Here is a 23,101-nt window from a genome sequence, read left to right as displayed (position 1 = left end):
ATCAAGGCAAAGGGTGGCTACTTTGAAGAATATTTCGAATTGTATAACACTTTATTGGTTACTACATGATTCCATATGTGTTATTTCAAAGTTTTGATGTCTTCATGTTTAGCTAAGCTGACAGCAGCTAGTAATCAAATGCAATCTACAGTATATGTACACCGGGAGAATTTAAACAAGATCAGCTAAGAATGATTTGTACAGCAGTAGATACAGTATATTAGAGTAAGCTATGTTAAGAATCCAGTGTATAAATAAATATGTGGTGTATAGTAGATACACTATATTAGAATAAGCTATGTTAAGAATCCAGTGTATAAATAAATATGTGGTGTACAGTAGTAGATACAGTATATTAGAATAAGCTATGTTAAGAATCCAGTGTATAAATAAATAATCAAACTTTATTTAACTAGTATAATCAGTTAAGAACAAGTTCTTATTTACAATGACGGCCTATACCGACCTAACCCAAACCCAGACGACGCTGGGCCAATTGTGCACCACCCTATGGGACTCCCATTCACGGCCGGTTGGGATACAGCCTGGATTCAAACCAGGGTCTGTAGTGACACCTCTAGCATTGAGATGCTGTGCCATAGACCACTGCGCTACTCGGGAGCCCTAGAAAGCTATGAACAAAACTAGTCAGATGTAATCCATATCCTAGCCATCTGCCCAAGATTGTTGAACAACTTCATGGAAGCCTATTTTCACTGGTAGCTATTTCCCGAGCCAGGGCAAGTACTAATCACAGGTCTTGTCTGGGAAGAAGTTTCAGTGGGCGAGTTCGTTTTGCGCGACCCGGTGCCCCGGGTGTGTGGGGTTTGCTCATTTTCGACCATTCCATTGGTCCTCCTAAGGAGAGGTCTCCACCCACCCATGCAAAGCAAATTCGCCCAGTCTTTTCCCAGAAAACACCAGTTAATCGGCAAAAGGGGGGGCATGAATTGTTGACATAATTCTAGTCCAAACCCAACCTTCATTTACCCATTGACACACTCAGGTTCCAAACATTGAATTTTGACAAGACTGACTTTATGACCAAAAATGTTCTATTTACACTTTGTAGTCGATTTTGACACTAAAATACATTTTTTTCGGACTCATATCGATACCACATAGACCGTTTTCAAAGAGATTTGTTGGTTTTTAGGGGCAGTCACTCTTTAAACATCTCCTGAGTCTGTCTTCCTGACATTTTTTCTTGACCCAGATTATGTCAATTAGCAAATGAAAGCACTAAACTAGGAAATAGTTCAGGAGGAGTCAAGTCAAACTTGGTTTACAAATATTGAATAGCTCATTAATCTTATGTAACTCTATCAAAATATCTTCCTACTATACAAATAAAATAAAATAACGGCGTTGTTGTTTAGAGAATACTTTGTTGTTAACAGTTTCCAAGGTTTCTCTCTGTATAGAGGAACATCTGTTGCTGCTTGGCTCCACAATAGACAAACTCAGCAGCGATGCAGAGAGGTCAAAAGATCAGTGCCTTCACCAGGCGCTCACACGCACGCACGCGCACACGCACTTATACATGGCAGTCTGGCACCTCGCACTGGCTGCCTTCATGTGCAGTGTTTTCTCATTATGCTCCGCCGCTAGTGAGTCACGGCGAGATGTGATCGCGCACCTATTTTAGAGGCATTACGGTAGAGAGCAAACTGTCCCCCAACATATCCTCAACCAACACACAACCCGAGTAATTCATCACTGATTTACCAGCGAACGAGCGAGCGACAGACGGGATGCCAAAAACTGAATCGAGTATCGTCATTGGGACTTGTGGAGGGGTTAGGATCTGAATAACAGCGAGATAGCAGGATCAAAACAGAGTAAGGGGAGGCCACGAACAGCCCGAAAAGCTCCGTGCTTTCTCTCCATCAACTTCCCGGAGGGCTGCGCATGCAGCCTGTGTGTGAGTTAGTGAAACTAGCTAGTCTAGTATTGTTCTGACTTCACTACAGTGCCCACTCCGAGAGAGAGAGGACGCACAACAAAAGGGAAAGAAAGGAAGCAAGGACGGACTAATTATAACGAACACGGTTGTAGTTGAACGTAATGGTCCTGCGATACCAATCTTAGATCCCAAGACTGATCAGTTTTAGTTCTGTTTGGTTTGCGTCTTTGTCGCCGAGAGTGGACTCGCCGGGTGGTGTTGCGCCGAGCTGAAACGGGGCTGTCCACATGGTCCAACCACTGGTGTGAAAGTTGACTTCTTCAGAATTCAAGAACAGGTTGATACACTTATCTACATATACTTCTTCCGTGTACTTTTCCTCTCTTCTCTCTCTCTCTCTCTCTCTCTCTCTCTCTCTCTTTCTCTGCGTGTGTTTCTCCAATAGTGAAAGTGTGCGCGCGTGTTATTGAGTCAGAACACTGCAACAATTGGACTTGTTTACGGCTGTCATTGTTTTCAACATAAGTCTTATGTACCAATAACAACCAAATATCGATTAAGCTAGGTTAGTGACTAGGCTATTATTGTCTAATGTTAGTTTCAGCAAGGCTGGCATCCACTATAGAGTCACCACATGAAACGGTTGATCAGCCACTCTTCAGACCATACACTATGAAGCCGTTTTTCATGATCTACAATAGAAAAAGTTCGTTGAAAATGGCAAGGACCCACGAGCGATTTTCTCGCGGCCTCTCCCCTAGATAAACACGTGCTATCAAAATAACATATTGCAGTTTTAATATGAAATCCGTTATACTTTATTAGTGAATTGCTTTTTATTTCTTTACTTTAGGTATGAAATAGCCTAAGAGTTGTAGACTGGAGGGGCAGCGGCAGCGTGCTGCCTCGCGGCTTATGGAAGGTGTCAGGTTCACAAACGCTCGCTCATTAAACAACAAAACTTTTCAGACAAAGATGCAAAGATACCCGGAGTGAATTTGGCTGAAAGTAACAAATGCACGGAGGTGCTCAGCCGCCCGAACGCCAAAAGAGTCAATTGGAAATAACTGATTATAAACGCCCCTCCAATAACTGGTGTTAATTTTACACACCCATTCGGCCATCGTTTTGAATTCCTTCTGATCATTGAATGCCCGTTCACCACACACCGAATGAGGCCTTAATCGAGCTCAGATCGTTGAATTTGAATTAACATGTATATTAAGGGCCCGCATTTAGCCTAATATTAGGCCTTTTGGTTATTTTAGATTTAATTTACACAATAAGACTAATAGGCCTAAATGTAAATATTTGCTTAAATATTTAGTTTTCACGGTCAAACTTTTAAATCAAATAGTTTATCAGTCCTCTTATAAACTGTTTTGTCTGCAGCTTTTGGGCTTGTAATTTCCTGACTTGGATGGTAGCCTATGAACAGTTGGTCTTTATGATAGCGTCCCTCTTATTTTAATCACAATTGGATCAAATATAATAGAAGGCTACTGAAACAGCAGGTTATTGTTATTGGTTCCGTTTATCAAACAATAGGTTATAGACCTACTGCTGGTGATAGGCCTACGTGAAATTGTGCTTCAAAATCAAAGTTGGCATGAAGTGCATAGGAATAATTTAACACGTTGATAATTATCGGTTATTAATCATGCATAATCTATATATCAGAATCGGCTATACCGACAGTCGGAATAATTTGACATCAGATATAAAAGCCAAATGCATGAAAAGCAGAAAAGATTCCGTTATTAGCGTTATTAGCGTTATTAGCGTAACTTCTTCATTTTGTTTCTAGGTAGGAATAATTGTAGCCTATAACTCCAAAGACAAAGTATAGACAAACATTCTCACAATCTTTATTATATTTATTTATGAAAATCTATATTTAGCAACTGACGCATATTAAATGTAGACCTATTGGGAATATGAATAAAAATGTTATCCACAAATTATAAAAAGGTATACGTGTGTTGAAAATGAGGCAAACGGGTGCTGTAGGCCAAATCAACAGAATAGTCGGACGCGTCGCATGCACAAGAACAAATAGCCTACTCATTTTAAACTTTTAAGGTGAGCTTTTGTGAGGAGACATTTGAGAGTGCAGCGTTTAGGGATTTGTTCACTAATATTAATTCATTCATCATATCCTATTATGCCATTTTTTCTTTGTTTTATTATTTCCTACAAAATAATTTCAATAATTTCCAATCTGCTTTCTACTAAATCAATAAACTTATAATTCATTTTAAAATAATTTCACTGTCTCAAACAAGGCTATGTAGGCCTAGAAGTTGTCAGACACCAAAGCCATACCTTGTTGCGGTTGATTTTGTAAATTTGAGCACACCCATAAATCTCCCTAAATCACCGTCCCTGAGCGCTGTAGACTAAATATCAGCCTTCAGCTGGGACAGTCCCGCATGTCAGACGGAGTGATGTCCCGCATGATGGAGGGATGGAGGGAGAAATGAAATGACAATTAATTGCTGTTGGTTGCAGCGCGGTGCTGTCGGTCTGTCTGACATTAAAAAGAAAAAGGCAGATCATATGGGCGCGCGCTGACATGGCCGTTATTTCCTCTTGATTGATGGACGCTGGGGCGCATTTGGCATAATTAATTTTATTTAGTGTGTTCCCCTGCCTCGCTCTCTCCCTCCCTCCCTCTCTCCTTGTCCCCTGTTGTTTTGTGGCTCCTGTCCCCCTGTCCTTCGCTCCGAGGCTGAGCGTGCCACCGGTGGCATTTCCGCAACGCGACGGTGACACCGTTTTAATTGCACCACTGATGGAGGTTTAATAGAATATTTAGCTGGAATGAAAGAGCTGTATTTCACATTTTATAGCCGTGTAATAACTCCCCTGCCAGGCAGGAAAACATGGATTTGGTTGGTGGTATGTGTGGTGGCATAAAATATATTCACACCCGTATAACTTCAGGATTGCCGTTCAAGTTGTCTTTTAATTGTTCACAAACACACCTGGTCTGATTTTCTTCTCTGACCAGATTAAAGGGTTATTTATAAAATCATTTTCCAGTTTTTATTCCTTAAGAATATAAGAAATTGAAGGGAATTTCCAACTGAATAAACAAGTGTAATAGGCCTATTATTAGGCCCACTAATTAATTAACACCAGGCACTTTTTAAAAAGGGTATTTTAAAACGTTTTAGATTTTACTAAAAGCAGTTCACCTCCTTTAGCTATGTCCAGATTGTATTTGAATTGAATTGACCTAATTTCATCTTTCTGATTGTGTTATTCTATTTTTTTGTGCTATTCTACTTTTATTTGACTCTGCTCATAACCAAAGTGTTGAGAAAAGTCAACTGAACTGAGTGTTTCTTTGGGAAAGCTTTAGAGTTGATGGTGAGGGAGAGCATGCAGTTCTCTCCGCAGTGTGTTCTGTGTGTTCTGTGGTGTAGAGATCCACACCAGTCTTTAAGACTGAGGAGAACCTGGTTGGTTGGAGCTTAATGATTGTAATTCCAGAGTTGCGGTTTTATTCCTGCATGGGCCACATATACTGAAGATATGACATGATTTGAAGTGGCTTGAGATAAAAGTGTCTGCTGAATGACTCTATTATCATTACTGAAGCACCTCAGCTCAGAGAGTCATACAGTACCTGCTATTGGGCTGAGAGAGACTGCAGCAGGGAAGGTCTCTACTCTCAGCATACATGGGAGAAAAGGAGAGGGGGACATTTTCCACTCTATTTAAGATGGTAGTTGCATAGTAATTATTAGGAAATTAGATGTACTAAAAGTACTTTATTACTTTTCTATCTATTTGCTCTCTACGAAAAATAAGAATATTTTAGATAAGAAGAGTATAATAATAAAGAATATGTGAGAAAAGCAGTTTGAGAAAATGAACATTTGGAGAAAAAGAAAGAATATAATGAAAGAAAAGAGAGGGTATTTGAGAGGCGAAAGAAGTGATTTGGAAATGAAGTGGACACAGTCAGGAAGCTAGGTGTCAGAAAAAGGCTGACTCTCTTGCCGCTCTGTCTGCTGTTGTGTGTGTGTGTGTGTGTGTGTGTCCAGCTGCAGACGGTAGAATCAGACACTTTTTAAAAATGATTATCCTCTGCAGCTGACGGTTTTTCATGTCCTGTTGTTGAATTTGTCCTGGCCATCTTTTTCTCACACATTTTCTTTTCTGATTTGTTGAGTTCCTGATATTGCAGAATTTTCTGTGTGGTGAAGAATATATTTCTTATATCTGTGTAGTGTGTAAAATGTTTTTGTACTTTCTATCATGGTGTATTTAGTAAAAGGAAAGCTGAGCGGTATCTGTAGTTTCAGTTGTGATTTAGTGAAACAGAACACACCAGTAATAGTGATTAGATGACACTATCAGGGTGGAACAGATAGACAATGTTTATGTGTTTGAACATGTTTTGGTTGTAGTTAGGCAAAGCATGTGTGTGTGTGTGGGGGGGGGGCTGTAGTCAGGGTTTTAACAGGGCGTATGTCAGAGCCTGGGTGTGGGTGTGGGGGGGAGCTGTATTCAGGGTTTTAACAGGGCGTATGTCAGAGCCTGGGTGTGGGGGGGGCGGGGGGCTGTATTCAGGGTTTTAACAGGGCGTATGTGAGCCTGGGTGTGGGGGGGGGCTGTATTCAGGGTTTTAACAGGGCGTATGTCAGAGCCTGGGTGTGGGGGGGGCTGTATTCAGGGTTTTAACAGGGCGTATGTGAGCCTGGGTGTGAGGGGGGGGGCTGTAGTCAGGGTTTTAACAGGGCGTATGTCAGAGCCTGGGTGTGGGGGGGCTGTATTCAGGGTTTTAACAGGGCGTATGTCAGAGCCTGGGTGTGGGGGGGGGCTGTATTCAGGGTTTTAACAGGGCGTATGTCAGAGCCTGGGTGTGGGGGGGCTGTATTCAGGGTTTTAACAGGGCGTATGTCAGAGCCTGGGTGTGGGGGGGCTGTATTCAGGGTTTTAACAGGGCGTATGTCAGAGCCTGGGTGTGGGGGGGGCTGTATTCAGGGTTTTAACAGGGCGTATGTCAGAGGCTGGGTGTGGGGGGGCTGTATTCAGGGTTTTAACAGGGCGTATGTCAGAGCCTGGGTGTGGGGGGGGGCTGTATTCAGGGTTTTAACAGGGCGTATGTCAGAGCCTGGGTGTGGGGGGGGCTGTATTCAGGGTTTTAACAGGGCGTATGTCAGAGCCTGGGTGTGGGGGGGCTGTATTCAGGGTTTTAACAGGGCGTATGTCAGAGCCTGGGTGTGGGGGGGCTGTATTCAGGGTTTTAACAGGGCGTATGTCAGAGCCTGGGTGTGGGGGGGGCTGTATTCAGGGTTTTAACAGGGCGTATGTCAGAGCCTGGGTGTGGGGGGGCTGTATTCAGGGTTTTAACAGGGCGTATGTCAGAGGCTGGGTGTGGGGGGGGGGCTGTATTCAGGGTTTTAGCAGGGCGTATGTCAGAGCCTGGGTGTGGGGGGGGGCTGTATTCAGGGTTTTAACAGGGCGTATGTCAGAGCCTGGGTGTGGGGGGGGCTGTATTCAGGGTTTTAACAGGGCGTATGTCAGAGCCTGGGTGTGGGGGGGGGGGCTGTATTCAGGGTTTTAACAGGGCGTATGTCAGAGCCTGGGTGTGACTAGAACATGTTCCAGATCGTCAGAAGGCGGACAGTAAACACACTAATATGTGACTACTTAACTATACTATCAAATTATACAACTGTGTTGACTGTTTTACTATAATATGAATCATCTCACCGCTTCAAAACCTATGTTGGGCTTAATGCACAGCAACATTATTATGGTGGTCCATAAACCTACTATAAGTGTTCTTACCTTGAGTACCCACCTGTGAGTGTCTTTGTGTGAGTGTGAGAGAGTGCCATTCTAAATTCATATTGGCTCTAGTCAAGTGAGATGGACAGTAGTGTGTGTGAAGTTTTTAATGTCCCGAGAGTTGCTAATACTGAACACTTTTTTCTGGACTCGCTCTGTCCATCACACTCTCTATCCCCATGTACATGAAACCTCTCCTGCCATTGGTTGAGTGGCTTATCTGCTGCTACAAAGTGTTTTTGAAGAGAGGTGTAAAGCCAGCGATACATGACAGATATGTGTAGGATTTGACCCAGTGGATATCCAGATATTTGCATCCATCACGGCACTTCCATTAAAACAGATTCTGTGGAACAAATGAAATGGTTGCGTCTCCAGTTCATGGCTGATACGCTGGTTGTTTTTTGGGAGCTAGCCTAAAAGTGAAGACAATGTGCTATGTTTTCATAAAAAAAAATACAAATATTCTATTAGGAATTGAAAGGTTGAAGTTTGATAGTTTGTTTTGTGTGTGGAGGTAGCTAGCTGGTGATGAGAGCGTAGTGTTTCGCTGGCTGTGGTCATCAGTGAGGTGATTGATGTGAGTGTTGAGCCCCCGCCACATTACCTTAGTCTGAACCATGATTACACATGTGGTTCTAATTGAACCTGTTATTGGGAAGAACGGGAGGCCTGAATATTTCTCTGTGCATGTGCGTGTGCGTGTGTGTGTGTGTGTGTGTGTGTGTGTGTGTGTGTGTGTGTGTGTGTGTGTGTGTGTGTGTGTGTGTGTGTGTGTGTGTGTGTGTGTGTGTGTGTGTGTGTGTGTGTGTGTGTGTGTGTGTGTGTGTGTGTGTGTGCCAAATGCTGACCCGTGGGTTGGGGAAAGTAAAGCCAGCAGAATCAGACTGAGACAGCATCACTAGTCCGAAGAAAGTGGGAGAATGAAGAGAGAAAAGGGGAGAGAGAAGAGTCGTGTTGCCATGGGCAGATTTTATGGTGATGCACAGAAGTCTGAGTGTAGAAGAGAGACAAAGAGAGAAGGAGAGAACATAGAAGGAGAGAGGGAGCGAGAACATAGAAGGAGAGAGGGAGAGAGAACATGGAAGGAGAAAGGGAGAGAGAACATAGAAGGAGAGAGAACATATAAGGAGAGAGGAGGAGAGAACATGGAAGGAGAGAGGGAGAGAGAACATAGAAGGAGAGAGGGAGAGAGAACATAGAAGGAGAGAGGGAGAGAGAACATAGAAGGAGAGAGGGAGAGAGAACATGGAAGGAGAGAGGGAGAGAGAACATGGAAGGAGAGTGGGAGAGAGAACATAGAAGGAGAGAGGGAGAGAGAACATAGAAGGAGAGAGGAAGAGAGAACATAGAAGGAGAGAGGAAGAGAGAACATAGAATGAGAGAGGAAGAGAGAACATAGAAGGAGAGAGAGAGAACATAGAAGGAGAGAGAGAGAGAGAACATAGAAGGAGAGTGGGAGAGAGAACATAGAAGGAGAGAGAGAGAGAACATAGAAGGAGAGAGGGAGAGAGAACATAGAAGGAGAGAGGAAGAGAGAACGTAGAATGAGAGAGAGAACGTAGAAGGAGAGAGGAAGAGAGAACATAGAAGGAGAGTGGGAGAGAGAGAACATAGAATGAGAGAGAGAGAGAGAGAACATAGGAGAGAGAGAGAGAACATAGAAGGAGAGAGGGAGAGAACATAGAAGGAGAGAGAGAGAACATAGAAGGAGAGAGGGAGAGAGAACATAGAAGGAGAGAGGAAGAGAGAACATAGAAGGAGAGAGAGAGAGAACATAGAAGGAGAGAGGGAGAGAACATAGAAGGAGAGAGGGAGAGAGAACATAGAAGGAGAGAGGAAGAGAGAACGTAGAATGAGAGAGAGAACGTAGAAGGAGAGAGGAAGAGAGAACATAGAAGGAGAGAGAGAGAACATAGAATGAGAGAGAGAGAGAACATAGGAGAGAGAGAGAACATAGAAGGAGAGAGGGAGAGAGAACATAGAAGGAGAGAGGAAGAGAGAACATAGAAGGAGAGAGAGAGAGAGAACATAGGAGAGTGGGAGAGAGAACATAGAAGGAGAGAGAGAGAGAACATAGAAGGAGAGAGGGAGAGAGAACATAGAAGGAGAGAGGGAGAGAGAACATAGAAGGAGAGAGAGAGAGAACATAGAAGGAGAGAGAGAGAGAACATAGAAGGAGAGAGGGAGAGAGAACATAGAAGGAGAGAGGAAGAGAGAACGTAGAATGAGAGAGAGAACGTAGAAGGAAAGAGGAAGAGAGAACATAGAAGGAGAGAGAGAGAGAGAACATAGAATGAGAGAGAGAGAGAGAGAACATAGGAGAGAGAGAGAGAACATAGAAGGAGAGAGGGAGAGAGAACATAGAAGGAGAGAGAGAGAGAACATAGAAGGAGAGAGAGAGAGAGAACATAGAAGGAGAGTGGGAGAGAGAACATAGGAGAGAGGAAGAGAGAACATAGAATGAGAGAGGGAGAGAGAACATAAAAGGAGAGTGGGAGAGAGAACATAGAAGGAGAGTGGGAGAGAGAACATAGAAGGAGAGTGGGAGAGAGAACATAGAAGGAGAGTGGGAGAGAGAACATAAAAGGAGAGTGGGAGAGAGAACATAGAAGGAGAGAGGGAGAGAGAACATAGAATGAGAGAGGGAGAGAGAACATAAAAGGAGAGTGGGAGAGAGAACATATAAGGAGAGAGGAAGAGAGAACATAGAAGGAGAGTGGGAGAGAGAACATAAAAGGAGAGTGGGAGAGAGAACATAGAAGGAGAGTGGGAGAGAGAACATAGAAGGAGAGAGGGAGAGAGAACATAGAAGGAGAGAGGGAGAGAGAACATAGAAGGAGAGTGGGAGAGAGAACATAGAAGGAGAGTGGGAGAGAGAACATAGAAGGAGAGAGGGAGAGAGAACATAGAAGGAGAGAGGGAGAGAGAACATAGAAGGAGAGTGGGAGAGAGAACATAGAAGGAGAGAGGGAGAGAGAACATAGAAGGAGAGAGGGAGAGAGAACATAGAAGGAGAGTGGGAGAGAGAACATAGAAGGAGAGTGGGAGAGAACATAGAAGGAGAGTGGGAGAGAGAACATAGAAGGAGAGAGAGAGAACATAGAAGGAGAGTGGGAGAGAGAACATAGAAGGAGAGTGGGAGAGAGAACATAGAAGGAGAGTGGGAGAGAGAACATGGAAGGAGAGTGGGAGAGAGAACATAGAAGGAGAGTGGGAGAGAACATAGAAGGAGAGAGAGAGAACATAGAAGGAGAGAGAGAGAACATAGAAGGAGAGTGGGAGAGAGAACATAGAAGGAGAGTGGGAGAGAGAACATAGAAGGAGAGTGGGAGAGAACATAGAAGGACAGAGGGAGAGAGAACATGGAAGGAGAGTGGGAGAGAGAACATAGAAGGAGAGTGGGAGAGAGAACATAGAAGGAGAGAGAACATAGAAGGAGAGAGGGAGAGAGAACATAGAAGGAGAGTGGGAGAGAGAACATAGAAGGAGAGAGGGAGAGAGAACATAGAAGGACAGAGGGAGAGAGAACATGGAAGGAGAGAGGGAGAGATAACATAGAAGGAGAGAGGGAGAGAGAACATGGAAGGAGAGTGGGAGAGAGAACATAGAAGGAGAGAGGGAGAGAGAACATAGAAGGAGAGAGGGAGAGAGAACATGGAAGGAGAGTGGGAGAGAGAACATAGAAGGAGAGTGGGAGAGAACATAGAAGGAGAGAGAGAGAGAGAGAACATAGAAGGAGAGAGGGAGAGAGAACATGGAGAGCTTGATAGAGAGAGTCATAATGTGAGTCTGTTAAGAGCTGATGGATGTGGGAGGGAGGGACCCTGCAGCACAGAGAGAGGAAGTGACCGTTTCCTATGGGCCTGGGGAATGGGAGAGAGACATAGAGGGAGGAAGAGACCGAAAGAGAGAGAGAATAGGACGGAAATGACAGTATGTGTGTAGCAGGCAGGCAGGCGTGGGTCATTATGTGTGTGGAAGCATTAGATCAGTGTCTCTTGAGAGAGCTTGGCAGCCACAGGCCAGCTTTATGACCCATTACTGGAGAGACTGGAGATGGCAAGAGTGATGGGGGGACCCAGAGAGAGAGGAAAAATGGGAATGGCCCGGGCTTGGACCTTTGGCTGAAGATGGGTCTGGAGCAGTGAGCAGGACCAGGGCTGGTGAAGGCTTGGGGAAGCGGTAGGGTTGGGGCAGTGAGCAGTGAGCAGGACCAGGGTGTAGGCTTGGGGAAGGGGTAGGGTTGGGGCAGTGAGCAGGACCAGGGTGTAGGCTTGGGGAAGGGGTAGGGTTGGGGCAGTGAGCAGGACCAGGGTGTAGGCTTGGGGAAGGGGTAGGGTTGGGGCAGTGAGCAGGACCAGGGTGTAGGCTTGGGGAAGGGGTAGGGTTGGGGCAGTGAGCTAGAGAGGGAGATGACTGGAACTGAAACTGGAACAGGAAAAAGGTGGATGTAGAGTTTTAGTAAGATGAGACAGGTCCAATAATCTGTGACGAGGAAGCACTATGGCAATAAACCTGTAGAACCTCAGCACGGCCTGTTTGTGTCTGGGTGGGGAGGGAGCTAGCTGGCAGTCTGCTGACTATGATGTTCACTCATCTTGGACACCTTAGAGATTTGACATGGATGGACAGACTGTGGAAGTAGAGAAATAGGGCACGAGGGGGGGGTTGTGTGCATGGGAGAAAGTTTGGGGGAGAGATGGTGTGTTGGTGATTTGTTCATATGACAGAATGTGTGTGTGTGTGTGGTGTGCGTGTGTGTTTGTGTGGTATGGAATCCTCATAAATAGGTCTGGCCAGCCAGACTGATTACTGGGCTGGCTTTGCATTCCGTCTGACAGCTGTATTTGTGTTATGGATTATCCTTCAGTCCATATCCTCCCCCCCACCCTCTGTCTCCCCCTCCACCCCTCCACCCCTCACCCTCAGAACCTGTCTCATCTGTCTCCCCCATTCACAACCTGTCTCCTCCTCCCCCTATGACCCTTCGTAAGGGTGTCATAAGAGAGCCGTTGGTGTATTTCATCCCTCTTTGCCAGCCTGACAGCCCACCTGTCAATCAAACAGCTGCCGATGGAACAGATCACAGCAAAGCCTGGTTCCAAACAACAATGGGACTAAACTTTCTGCCACTGTTTTTAATGCGTTCATTAAAGGGTTATAGTGATGCATGGGGGACAGCTGCACGGCCCTGAACGCAACTTTAACTCTGCATAAACCCTTGTAGAGGAGCGTTCCACGGCAGCCGCGCTGAAATCCGCCTGGCCAGCTCTGGAGCCGCTGAAGCACGGCGAGAGAGATTCCCACTCCGGGAGGGTTTCTGCAGGAGGAGGAGCAGACACAGATTCCCACTCCGGGAGGGTTTATGCAGGAGGTGGAGCAGACACAGATTCCCACTCCGGGAGGGTTTCTGCAGGAGGAGGAGCAGACACAGATTCCCACTCCGGGAGGGTTTCTGCAGGAGGAGGAGCAGACACAGATTCCCACTCCGGGAGGGTTTATGCAGGAGGTGGAGCAGACACAGATTCCCACTCCGGGAGGGTTTATGCAGGAGGAGGAGCAGACACAGATTCCCACTCCGGGAGGGTTTATGCAGGAGGTGGAGCAGACACAGATTCCCACTCCAGGAGGGTTTCTGCAGGAGGAGGAGCAGACACAGATTCCCACTCCGGGAGGGTTTATGCAGGAGGAGGAGCAGACACAGATTCCCACTCCGGGAGGGTTTATGCAGGAGGAGGAGCAGACACAGATTCCCACTCCGGGAGGGTTTATGCAGGAGGAGGAGCAGACACAGATTCCCACTCCGGGAGGGTTTATGCAGGAGGAGGAGCAGACACAGATTCCCACTCCGGGAGGGTTTATGCAGGAGGAGGAGCAGACACAGATTCCCACTCCGGGAGGGTTTATGCAGGAGGAGGAGCAGACACAGATTCCCACTCCAGGAGGGTTTCTGCAGGAGGAGGAGCAGACACAGATTCCCACTCCGGGAGGGTTTATGCAGGAGGAGGAGCAGACACAGATTCCCACTCAGCCCTGAACGTTCCCCAGCGGCAGGAAAACGCTGTCACTAAACGAGTGTCTTCAGTGGTTTAGCATAGATTTGTGTTTGATGATGCTGAAGCTTGCGCCCCCCCATCACAAAGCTGTGTTTTGGTTTTGAGGTTTTAAAGTATAGGAAAGTTTGCAAATTACTGTGTGTTTCATTTGTTTGTGTTCAATAGTTGTATATGGTGTTCAGTTTGTCTCCTTGGTTATGTGTGTGCATGTTATATTGTAAAGAGGTATGAAGGAAACCCCCATAGGAACGAACTAAAACTTCTCCAGAACCCAGTCCCATTCCCTCCTACCCGTTGACCACATAAGTAACAAGCGTATAAATGCATCTCATTATGTTGACTAATCCGTAAAATATGGGGGTGCTGCTGGCTAACGCAGGCTAACGCTGCTGAGAGGCTGGCAAACGCTGCTCCTTTATGGTATTAGTGATGGGGGGGACATGATGACCACTTCAACTATTAGCATGAGAAAAAGGCTGCGGCGGGCAGTGCGCTAGATATATACCCACAGACAGAGATCTGTTAACCGGTGTTAACCCAAATCACAATGTGCTGCTAGGGATGACGGATTGACAGCTACCCTTCCTTTCCTTTCTCCCTCCTTCCCTCCTTCCCTCCCTCCATCCATCCCCTTGCTTATGTATTCATATGGCATTAACTGACTTCGCTGACTCTTTTTCACTCGTGACATTTGGAGAGGAAAAAAAAGGATGTTGTCTTGATGATTTTGGGAAAAATATGTATCTTTTTAAAATGTATTTTTTTTGTGTTTTTCACTTTATTTGTCATGAAATGTTTGAGAGTATTATAAGGTTATGAGACTCAAAGGTCCTCTCACTCGCTCTCTTTCTCGCTCTCTCTGTAGTTCTCTAGGTGAAGTGGCTTTGCCCAATAGGGAGTGAGGACTCTGAATCCCTGTGTGTGCCCTTTCAAAGCAGTGGAGAGGGAGGGAGAAGGAGAGAAACAGATAGGAGAATAGCAGAGAGAAACAGATAGGAGAATAGCAGAGAGAAACAGATAGGAGAATAGCAGAGAGAAACAGATAGGAGAATAGCAGAGAGAAACAGATAGGAGAATAGCAGAGAGAAACAGATAGGAGAATAGCAGAGAGAAACAGATAGGAGAATAGCAGAGAGAAACAGATAGGAGAATAGCAGAGAGAAACAGATAGGAGAATAGCAGAGAGAAACAGATAGGAGAATAGCAGAGAGAAACAGATAGGAGAATAGCAGAGAGAAACAGATAGGAGAATAGCAGAGAGAAACAGATAGGAGAATAGCAGAGAGAAACAGATAGGAGAATAGCAGAGAGAAACAGATAGGAGAATAGCAGAGAGAAACAGATAGGAGAATAGCAGAGAGAAACAGATAGGAGAATAGCAGAGAGAAACAGATAGGAGAATAGCAGAGAGAAACAGATAGGAGAATAGCAGAGAGAAACAGATAGGAGAATAGCACGGCAGCTACGAGACTCTTTAGATCACACAGAGACACAGAGACAGGGGCTTAAGGAAGGATGCAGCGGGATCGTGTGTGTGTGTGTGTGTGTGTGTGTGTGTGTGTGTGTGTGTGTGTGTGTGTGTGTGTGTGTGTGTGTGTGTGTGTGTGAAACCACAGTTACCTGTCAGTCATGTTGTTCCCCTCAGACAGAATTCCTCAGGTAAAGGAAGGAGATACAGGTTGCCCCTCTCCCAATGATGACTATTCACATTTGTCCTGCCATGGACTTTTTAGATACAAATATGTGTATTCAAATTATCTTTCAAGAATCTATCATCTTTTTAAAAAACATATACACCAAATCATATTATCATGAAATAGATTTTTCATCCTTAAACTAGTCATCCACAAAAAAAGAGAAAGAAAAAAATAGTATTTTTGTAAAGCAAATCTCAGAACATTGTGTGTTTGTGTTTGCATGAGTTCTCTGTTGCCGTTGGTGATTAGTGTGTTTGGATACGCGAGCAGGTTACACGGAGTGCTTGTATCCATCGATTATGACTGGCTTTTGCTCTCGGGCTGTGTTCGACTAGCATTGTAACCCGTGTGTCTGCGCGGTGGGGCAGACATTGTTGACCGAGGGACATCTGCCACTAAATTATCCCCAGCTGTTATCTGAATAATTGTGTAATCCCCTCTCCCTCCTTCCACACACATCCCTCCCTCCTCAGAAAGAGGAGAAGTCTTTGCCGGTCTGTGGTGGTCCAGTGCGATATGGCAGGTGTGTGTGTGATCCGTTTTGTGTGTATCTTTATATGTGTATGCCCCAGGTGTGTTCCTGTGCCCCCCGGTCACTGTTCGCTGTCTGACATTTGTAGAGGGATTTAAACTCGGCCTCCTCTCTTTCTCCGCTCTTTCTTCCTCTCCTCTCCCATCCCTTCTTTCCGGGGGAAAAAAGCAGCCTAATGCTGTCAGATTACCTCTGCTGTCCAGGACTCCTCTCTCTCTCCATCACACAGTGTGTTATACACTCTTTAAAAAGACAAAGACAAGAGAAAGAGTGTTTTGTGGCGCTGGACTTTGAAACCACGGCAGTCTGAAGCCGGCTGAGACCACTGGTCAGGGGTGACACAGAGTAGAGAAAAGAACGAAGGGTGGAAAAAGGAGAAGCTAGAGGAGTGATTAGGAGAAGAAGGAAGATGAAATAAGCAGTACTATCTAAAAGTGTTTTTTTACCCCTGTATGGGTGATCCTAAATCTGCAATTTAGTATTGATCTTATATAAGCAGTGTTCCAAATAACACTCAGAAATAGTTTGGCTTTGGTTTTTGTAGAAAAATAATACAGAAAATGCAATCTGGTCATTTCTAACAATGAATCTAAAACAGATTGTAGAGGGGAAAGAGTATTTCTACAAAACACCTCACCCACCTCTAAAATACACTCACTGCATGGTACGGTGAAAACTCTGAAAACAGTGAGTTTAAAAACAACAATGACATTTTCTGTTAAGACTGTCAGACTCATAATTGTGGTTATATGCTATACGGCGTTGAAAGATAGCAGTATTGGTAGATTGAGGATGAAAAGGAGAGGAAAGGGAAAGAGGACAGGGTTTTATTTTTCTACAGAATGTCTTCCACGGTGGCACGGTATCTAGCCACACGTCCAGTTCCTTCTTCTCTCTAATTTAATCGTTTTTCTTTTCTCATCCCCCTTTCTTTCCCTTCGTCAGTTGTCAGACAGACATGTCTGTACATATGTGCTTCTCTGTCACTCACAAGGCTGCTCTTGTGACACACACACACACACACACACACACATTCTGTGTGTACTATCGAGGTTCTCTTCGTTTCAGTGCACGGTTTTTGCGAGCAGTCTAAGTGCTCTTTTCTCTGTCAGAGCTCAAACGTAGTCGCTCTGTAGTGGCCTCTTCTCCTCGTCCCCTCTTCTCTTCCTCTTAACACGGCGCTTTTTTCCTTTCTCTCCTCTCAGACATTCACAAACCTTTCCTCCCCTCTCTCTCTCTCTCTCTCTCTCTCTCTCTCTCTCTCTCTCTCTCTCTCTCTCTCTCTCTCTCTCTCTCTCTCTCTCTCTCTCACTCTCACTCTCTCTCCCCCCTCTCTCTCTCTGGCACGGGAGGTAAAGACACGGCTGCCTTCTCAAATTAACCATCCTCTCTGCTCTCCTCTCCTCTCCTCTCTGCTCTCAACATACTGTACATTCAAGCCCTTCATTAAAAGGGAACTGTCATCTGAATTAATGTGCAGGATTTATTCTTATTAAGACACATTTTAGTAGACATATTCTATCCTACTCCAGTTCATTCAAATGACAAGGCTTTATAATGCAAGGACGATCGATACTTCTTCATTAACAGCTTTTCTTAGAAGTTGTGTCCATACATATGATGATGCAATTTTTTTTATCAATGTTTAGAATGTATTCTTGCCCTAAGGTTAAATGTCTGAAATGCTTGGTGAATGTGATGAAAAAAATTCATCCAAATCAAAAAGCTGTTGAATTATTACTCTATTTAACACATCCATTAAAAAAGCTGTTGAATTATTACTCTATTTAACACATCCATGTCCATCAGTACTGAAGAGATTAGAGAAGAAGTGTCCGCGGTATGTAAATTGGACGCAATAAAACATTTGACCTTCCTTAGGTATAGAAATTACATTTAAAAAGCTTGAGCACTGGCCTTTTATGCTTAAATAATTGCATTTGGTTCACAACTCAGTGACAAGCATGTTTTCAGTGTTTTTCAATTTAATGAAATATGTGGCCAAATGTATGCATTGATGAAGTAGACTTAAATGCATCTATTGAGAGACACTTTAATATGATGTTTGAATAGTGTGTTCTGTTAGTTAGCCTGCACATTCATTGGATGAATTGAAGAATAGTGCTCCCAGGTGAAACGAAACACAAAGGGAAAAATCCTTTTGAAATCTTTGGATGAAAACGACATTATGACTGTTAAACAGATTCAGATTTCCTTTTTCTCCATCTGTCCTTTTTCATATTTTTTTCTTTCTCTCTCATATTTTTTTCCTATGTGAGGTTTTTCTTTTGAAGTATTTACAATCAGTAAGTAATGGAGAAAACACAAATGATTTTTCTTCTTCAAGGACTAGCAACATTTATTACCCAGTTGAAAAGCAGCCATTGACTCTTGGCAAAACAAGCGGGACAATGCCCGTGCTCTCTCCCGTCGACGGCAGGACTGCATACGCTAGCTTAGCGAAGGTCGACAAGCCTGTATGCAACCTGTATCACTCATTGGCAGTTTCTGGGTTCCGCTTGTTTCCCTTCATCTGAAAGGTCAGCAGCAAACAGCCCATAAGCTTCTGAAAGTAGAGGGCAGTAGAAGAGGAGGGGGAGATGGAGGGAGGGAGGGAGGGCTGCGTTGAAACCCTGGCATGCATCTCTGTCGCCAGGCGGGCAGGCAGACAGGCAAGCATTCGGGGGCTTTGTGAAAGTTTGCCTGCAGAACTTTGCTGAAGGCTGGTTTTGGTTTGGGATCCCTCCCCAGGGAGCTCAGCTTAGAGAGGGGGAGAGAGGGGGAGAGGGGAGGGGGAGGTGCAGACATGCCCTGTCGTTCCGGGGTGAGCGCTGTTAGCCAAGGCTCGGCTGAACAACCACACCCCCTTCATCCCTCCCTCTCATAAAAACAGACCTTTCCTCTTTCCTCTCCTCCTCTCCTCCTCTCCTCCTCTCCTCCTCTCCTCCTCTCCTCCTCTCCTTCCCCTTTTCTGTCTATCCATTGTCCTCTCCCCCTTTCTCTCATTTTCCCCAACTCTTTCTCCTTCTATCTTTTTTACCCCCTGCTCTCCTTTTCTCCTTCTCTCCTTCTCCCCCTATTCCCTCTCTCCATCTCCCAGGGAAGAGCACTTTCAGCAGCTCTGGGCTGTGGTTTGAGACTCCTCCCACCATCTTCTTTATTAGCATATAGTGGGCATTAGCGTTAGCTGCCTGTGCCGGCCTGTATTCAGCTGTAATGGGGATGGGGCTCTGGTTCTACCGTAACCACTTTGACCCCCAGCACTGGGGTCAAGTTCACCACTGAGGATGTGTTACACTTCCCCTTCACCCTCTCTCCCCTCTCCTCCGCCTCGGCCCCTCATTTATTACTGCACCCCCAGGGGGACCGAGGAGGTACAATGCTGTGTCTCAAATTTGAATCTCTCTTCTTCCCCCTCCATTCCTCTCTCCCTTTCTCCCCACAGGGTTAATTGAAGGGGAAATTGATAGTTCTTTGCGGTAATTGTGGCTTTGAGAATTCTCTCTCCCACTGAGTAAGACTACTGCGGCTATGCTGAAGACAGGATGACATGTAGTGAGGGAGGGAGGAAAGACAGAATGAAGGAAAAAAACGCCATGAGGTAACTGCTACAGGGCCAACCAAGCGTGTTGATTGGATGATGAGGGAACGTGTTGATTGGTTGATGGAGAACGGGCATCCTCTGCAACTTAATCAGCCAAGCTCCAATCATTCAATTCATTACCCAATCACAGTGATTTTCCAACTAACATTCTCTCTCTGCATCTCTCTCCTTCTCTCTCTCTCTCTCTCTAGCTTCCTCGCCCTCCCACCCTCACTCTCTCTCCTATCTCATCCTCTCTGCAACTATTTCTCTCTTTTTCTTCTTGGCTTTCCATTTTTCTCTCATCTTTTTCTCTCCATGTCCCTCTCATCCTTACTTTCAGTTACCCCCCTCACTCTCTCTCCCTCCCTGAGGAGTGTTGGATGGACAGATGTGTGGAGGGCAGTATATCTGTTCTGCTCTGCTGGCTACTGGAGAGGCTGGAGAGGCCAGCTGCAGCCTGACGCACAGAGACTTATACTCCACTGATGGGAGTGCTGAGTGGACTACCTCTCTCTCTTTCTCTCTTTGTCTCATTCTCTCTATCCAGTTTGCTTTTTCTCTTCTGAGATGACATGAGATAAGGGATGTGTGTGTGATTTTTTATCTCATTGGCTTCACCACCACAGCTGAGGGAGAAACAAGCATACAGAAACACTCCGATGTAGTGTTTAAATGTTAGGAGTAGGACATGATAAAGCTGTGTTTAAATGTTAGGAGTAGGGCATGATAAAGCTGTATTTAAATGTTAGGAGTAGGACATGATAAAGCTGTATTTAAATGTTAGGAGTAGGACATGATAAAGCTGTGTTTAAATGTTAGGAGTAGGACATGATAAAGCTGTATTTAAATGTTAGGAGTAGGGCATGATAAAGCTGTGTTTAAATGTTAGGAGTAGGACATGATAAAGCTGTATTTAAATGTTAGGAGTAGGACATGATAAAGCTGTGTTTAAATGTTAGGAGTAGGACATGATAAAGCTGTGTTTAAATGTTAGGAGTAGAACATGATATAGCTGTATTTAAATGTTAGGAGTAGGACATGATAAAGCTGTATTTAAATGTTAGGAGTAGGACATGATAAAGCTGTGTTTAAATGTTAGGAGTAGGACATGATAAAGCTGTGTTTAAATGTTAGCATTAGGGCATGATAAAGCTGTATTTAAATGTCAGGAGTAGGACACGATAAAGCTGTGTTTAAATGTTAGGAGTAGGACATGATAAAGCTGTGTTTAAATGTTAGGAGTAGGACATGATAAAGCTGTGTTTAAATGTTAGGAATAGGACATGATAAAGCTGTGTTTAAATGTTAGGAGTAGGACATGATTAAGCTGTTTTTAAATGTTAGGAGTTGGACATGATAAAGCTGTATTTAAATGTTAGGAGTAGGACATGATAAAGCTGTGTTTAAATGTTAGGAGCAGGACATGATAAAGCTGTATTTAAATGTTAGGAGTAGGACACGATAAAGCTGTGTTTAAATGTTAGGAGTAGGACATGATAAAGCTGTATTTAAATGTTAGGAGTAGGACATGATAAAGCTGTATTTAAATGTTAGGAGTAGGACATGATAAAGCTGTGTTTAAATGTTAGGAGTAGGACATGATAAAGCTGTGTTTAAATGTTAGGATTAGGGCATGATAAAGCTGTATTTAAATGTTAGGAGTAGGACACGATAAAGCTGTGTTTAAATGTTAGGAGTAGGACACGATAAAGCTGTGTTTAAATGTTAGGAGTAGGACATGATAAAGCTGTGTTTAAATGTTAGCATTAGGGCACGATAAAGCTGTATTTAAATGTTAGGAGTAGGACATGATAAAGCTGTGTTTAAATGTTAGGAGTAGGGCATGATAAAGCTGTATTTAAATGTTAGGAGTAGGACACGATAAAGCTGTGTTTAAATGTTAGGAGTAGGACATGATAAAGCTGTGTTTAAATGTTAGGAGTAGCACATGATAAAGCTGTGTTTAAATGTTAGGAGTAGGACATGATAAAGCTGTGTTTAAATGTTAGGAGTAGGACATGATAAAACTGTGTTTAAATGTTAGGAGTAGGATATGATGAAGCTGTGTTTAAATGTTAGGAGTAGGACATGATAAAGCTGTATTTAAATGTTAGGAGTAGGACAATATAAAGCTGTGTTTAAATGTTAGGAGTAGGACATGATAAAGCTGTTTTTAAATGTTAGGAGTAGGACATGATAAAGCTATATTTAAATGTTAGGAGTAGGACATGATAAAGCTGTATTTAAATGTTAGGAGTAGGACATGATAAAGCTGTGTTTAAATGTTAGGAGTAGGACATGATAAAGCTGTATTTAAATGTTAGGAGTAGGACATGATAAAGCTGTGTTTAAATGTTAGGAGTAGGACATGATAAAACTGTGTTTAAATGTTAGGAGTAGGATATGATGAAGCTGTGTTTAAATGTTAGGAGTAGGACATGATAAAGCTGTATTTAAATGTTAGGAGTAGGACAATATAAAGCTGTGTTTAAATGTTAGGAGTAGGACATGATAAAGCTGTTTTTAAATGTTAGGAGTAGGACATGATAAAGCTATATTTAAATGTTAGGAGTAGGACATGATAGAGCTGTATTTAAATGTTAGGAGTAGGACATGATAAAGCTGTGTTTAAATGTTAGGAGTAGGACATGATAAAGCTGTATTTAAATGTTAGGAGTAGGACATGATAAAGCTGTGTTTAAATGTTAGGAGTAGGACATGATAAAGCTGTATTTAAATGTTAGGAGTAGGACATGATAAAGCTGTATTTAAATGTTAGGAGTAGGACATGATAAAGCTGTGTTTAAATGTTAGGAGTAGGACATGATAAAGCTGTATTTAAATGTTAGGAGTAGGACATGATAGAGCTGTATTTGAATGTTAGGAGTAGGACATGATAAAGCTGTGTTTAAATGTTAGGAGTAGGACATGATAAAGCTGTGTTTAAATGTTAGGAGTAGGACATAATAAAGCTGTGTTTAAATGTTAGGAGTAGGACATGATAAAGCTGTGTTTAAATGTTAGGAGTAGAACATGGACAGACTTGGTCAAGGATGCGAGTGAAAAGACAGTCGACGAGAGAGGAAGGGAGAGATGGAGAGATTGTGTCTCTGTAGAAACAGTAGCTCTGGTTTTAGCTCCAGACGTACATGTTTAGTCTGTCAGGCCTACTCAAGGCTGTCACCCGGGGTGTGTGTGTGCGTGTGTGTGTTTAAACCCTCAATGTTCTCAAACCTAGCCCACTCTCTCTCCCTCTCTCTATCCATCTTTCCCTTTACCCTCGCTCCCTATCTTCCTCTGTCATTCTTTTTTACCTATCCTCTCTCCCTGTGCCTTTATCACATTGTTTCTTTCTCTCTACACCAGGTCCGTTCTCTCTCCATCTCTCTCATTCCGCCTGGTTCTCTCTCTCTTTCCCCTCTGTCCCTTTTTTTCTCCCCTCTCTTTTCTCTTACTCCCTCCCCTCCCCTCTCTTTTCTCTTACTCTCTCTCCTCCCCTCCCCTCTCTTTTCT

The 23,101-nt window shown here is 44.0% G+C and overlaps 1 protein-coding gene across 13 annotated transcripts in view; it reads left to right on the top strand.

Annotated features, from left to right (window-relative positions):
• Nucleotides 1–1,664: 1,664 nt before the first annotated feature.
• LOC106565700 (forkhead box protein P4) overlaps nucleotides 1,665–23,101 on the top strand; it is a 221,404-nt gene continuing 199,967 nt past the window's right edge. For 4 of the 13 annotated variants that reach the window (XM_045691711.1, XM_045691707.1, XM_045691710.1 and 1 more), the window contains exon 1: nucleotides 1,668–2,243. The gene's annotated coding sequence lies outside the window, so the exon portion shown is untranslated. Of the gene's footprint in view, nucleotides 2,244–23,101 lie in introns of all 13 variants that reach the window. The other 9 variants (XM_045691706.1, XM_045691705.1, XM_045691704.1 and 6 more) reach the window with 5 other exon arrangements.

The sequence above is a fragment of the Salmo salar genome, chromosome ssa12 (genome assembly GCF_905237065.1).
Source record: "Salmo salar chromosome ssa12, Ssal_v3.1, whole genome shotgun sequence".
Classification (NCBI taxonomy): domain Eukaryota; kingdom Metazoa; phylum Chordata; class Actinopteri; order Salmoniformes; family Salmonidae; genus Salmo; species Salmo salar.
This window is presented reverse-complemented; position numbering and strand designations above follow the sequence as displayed.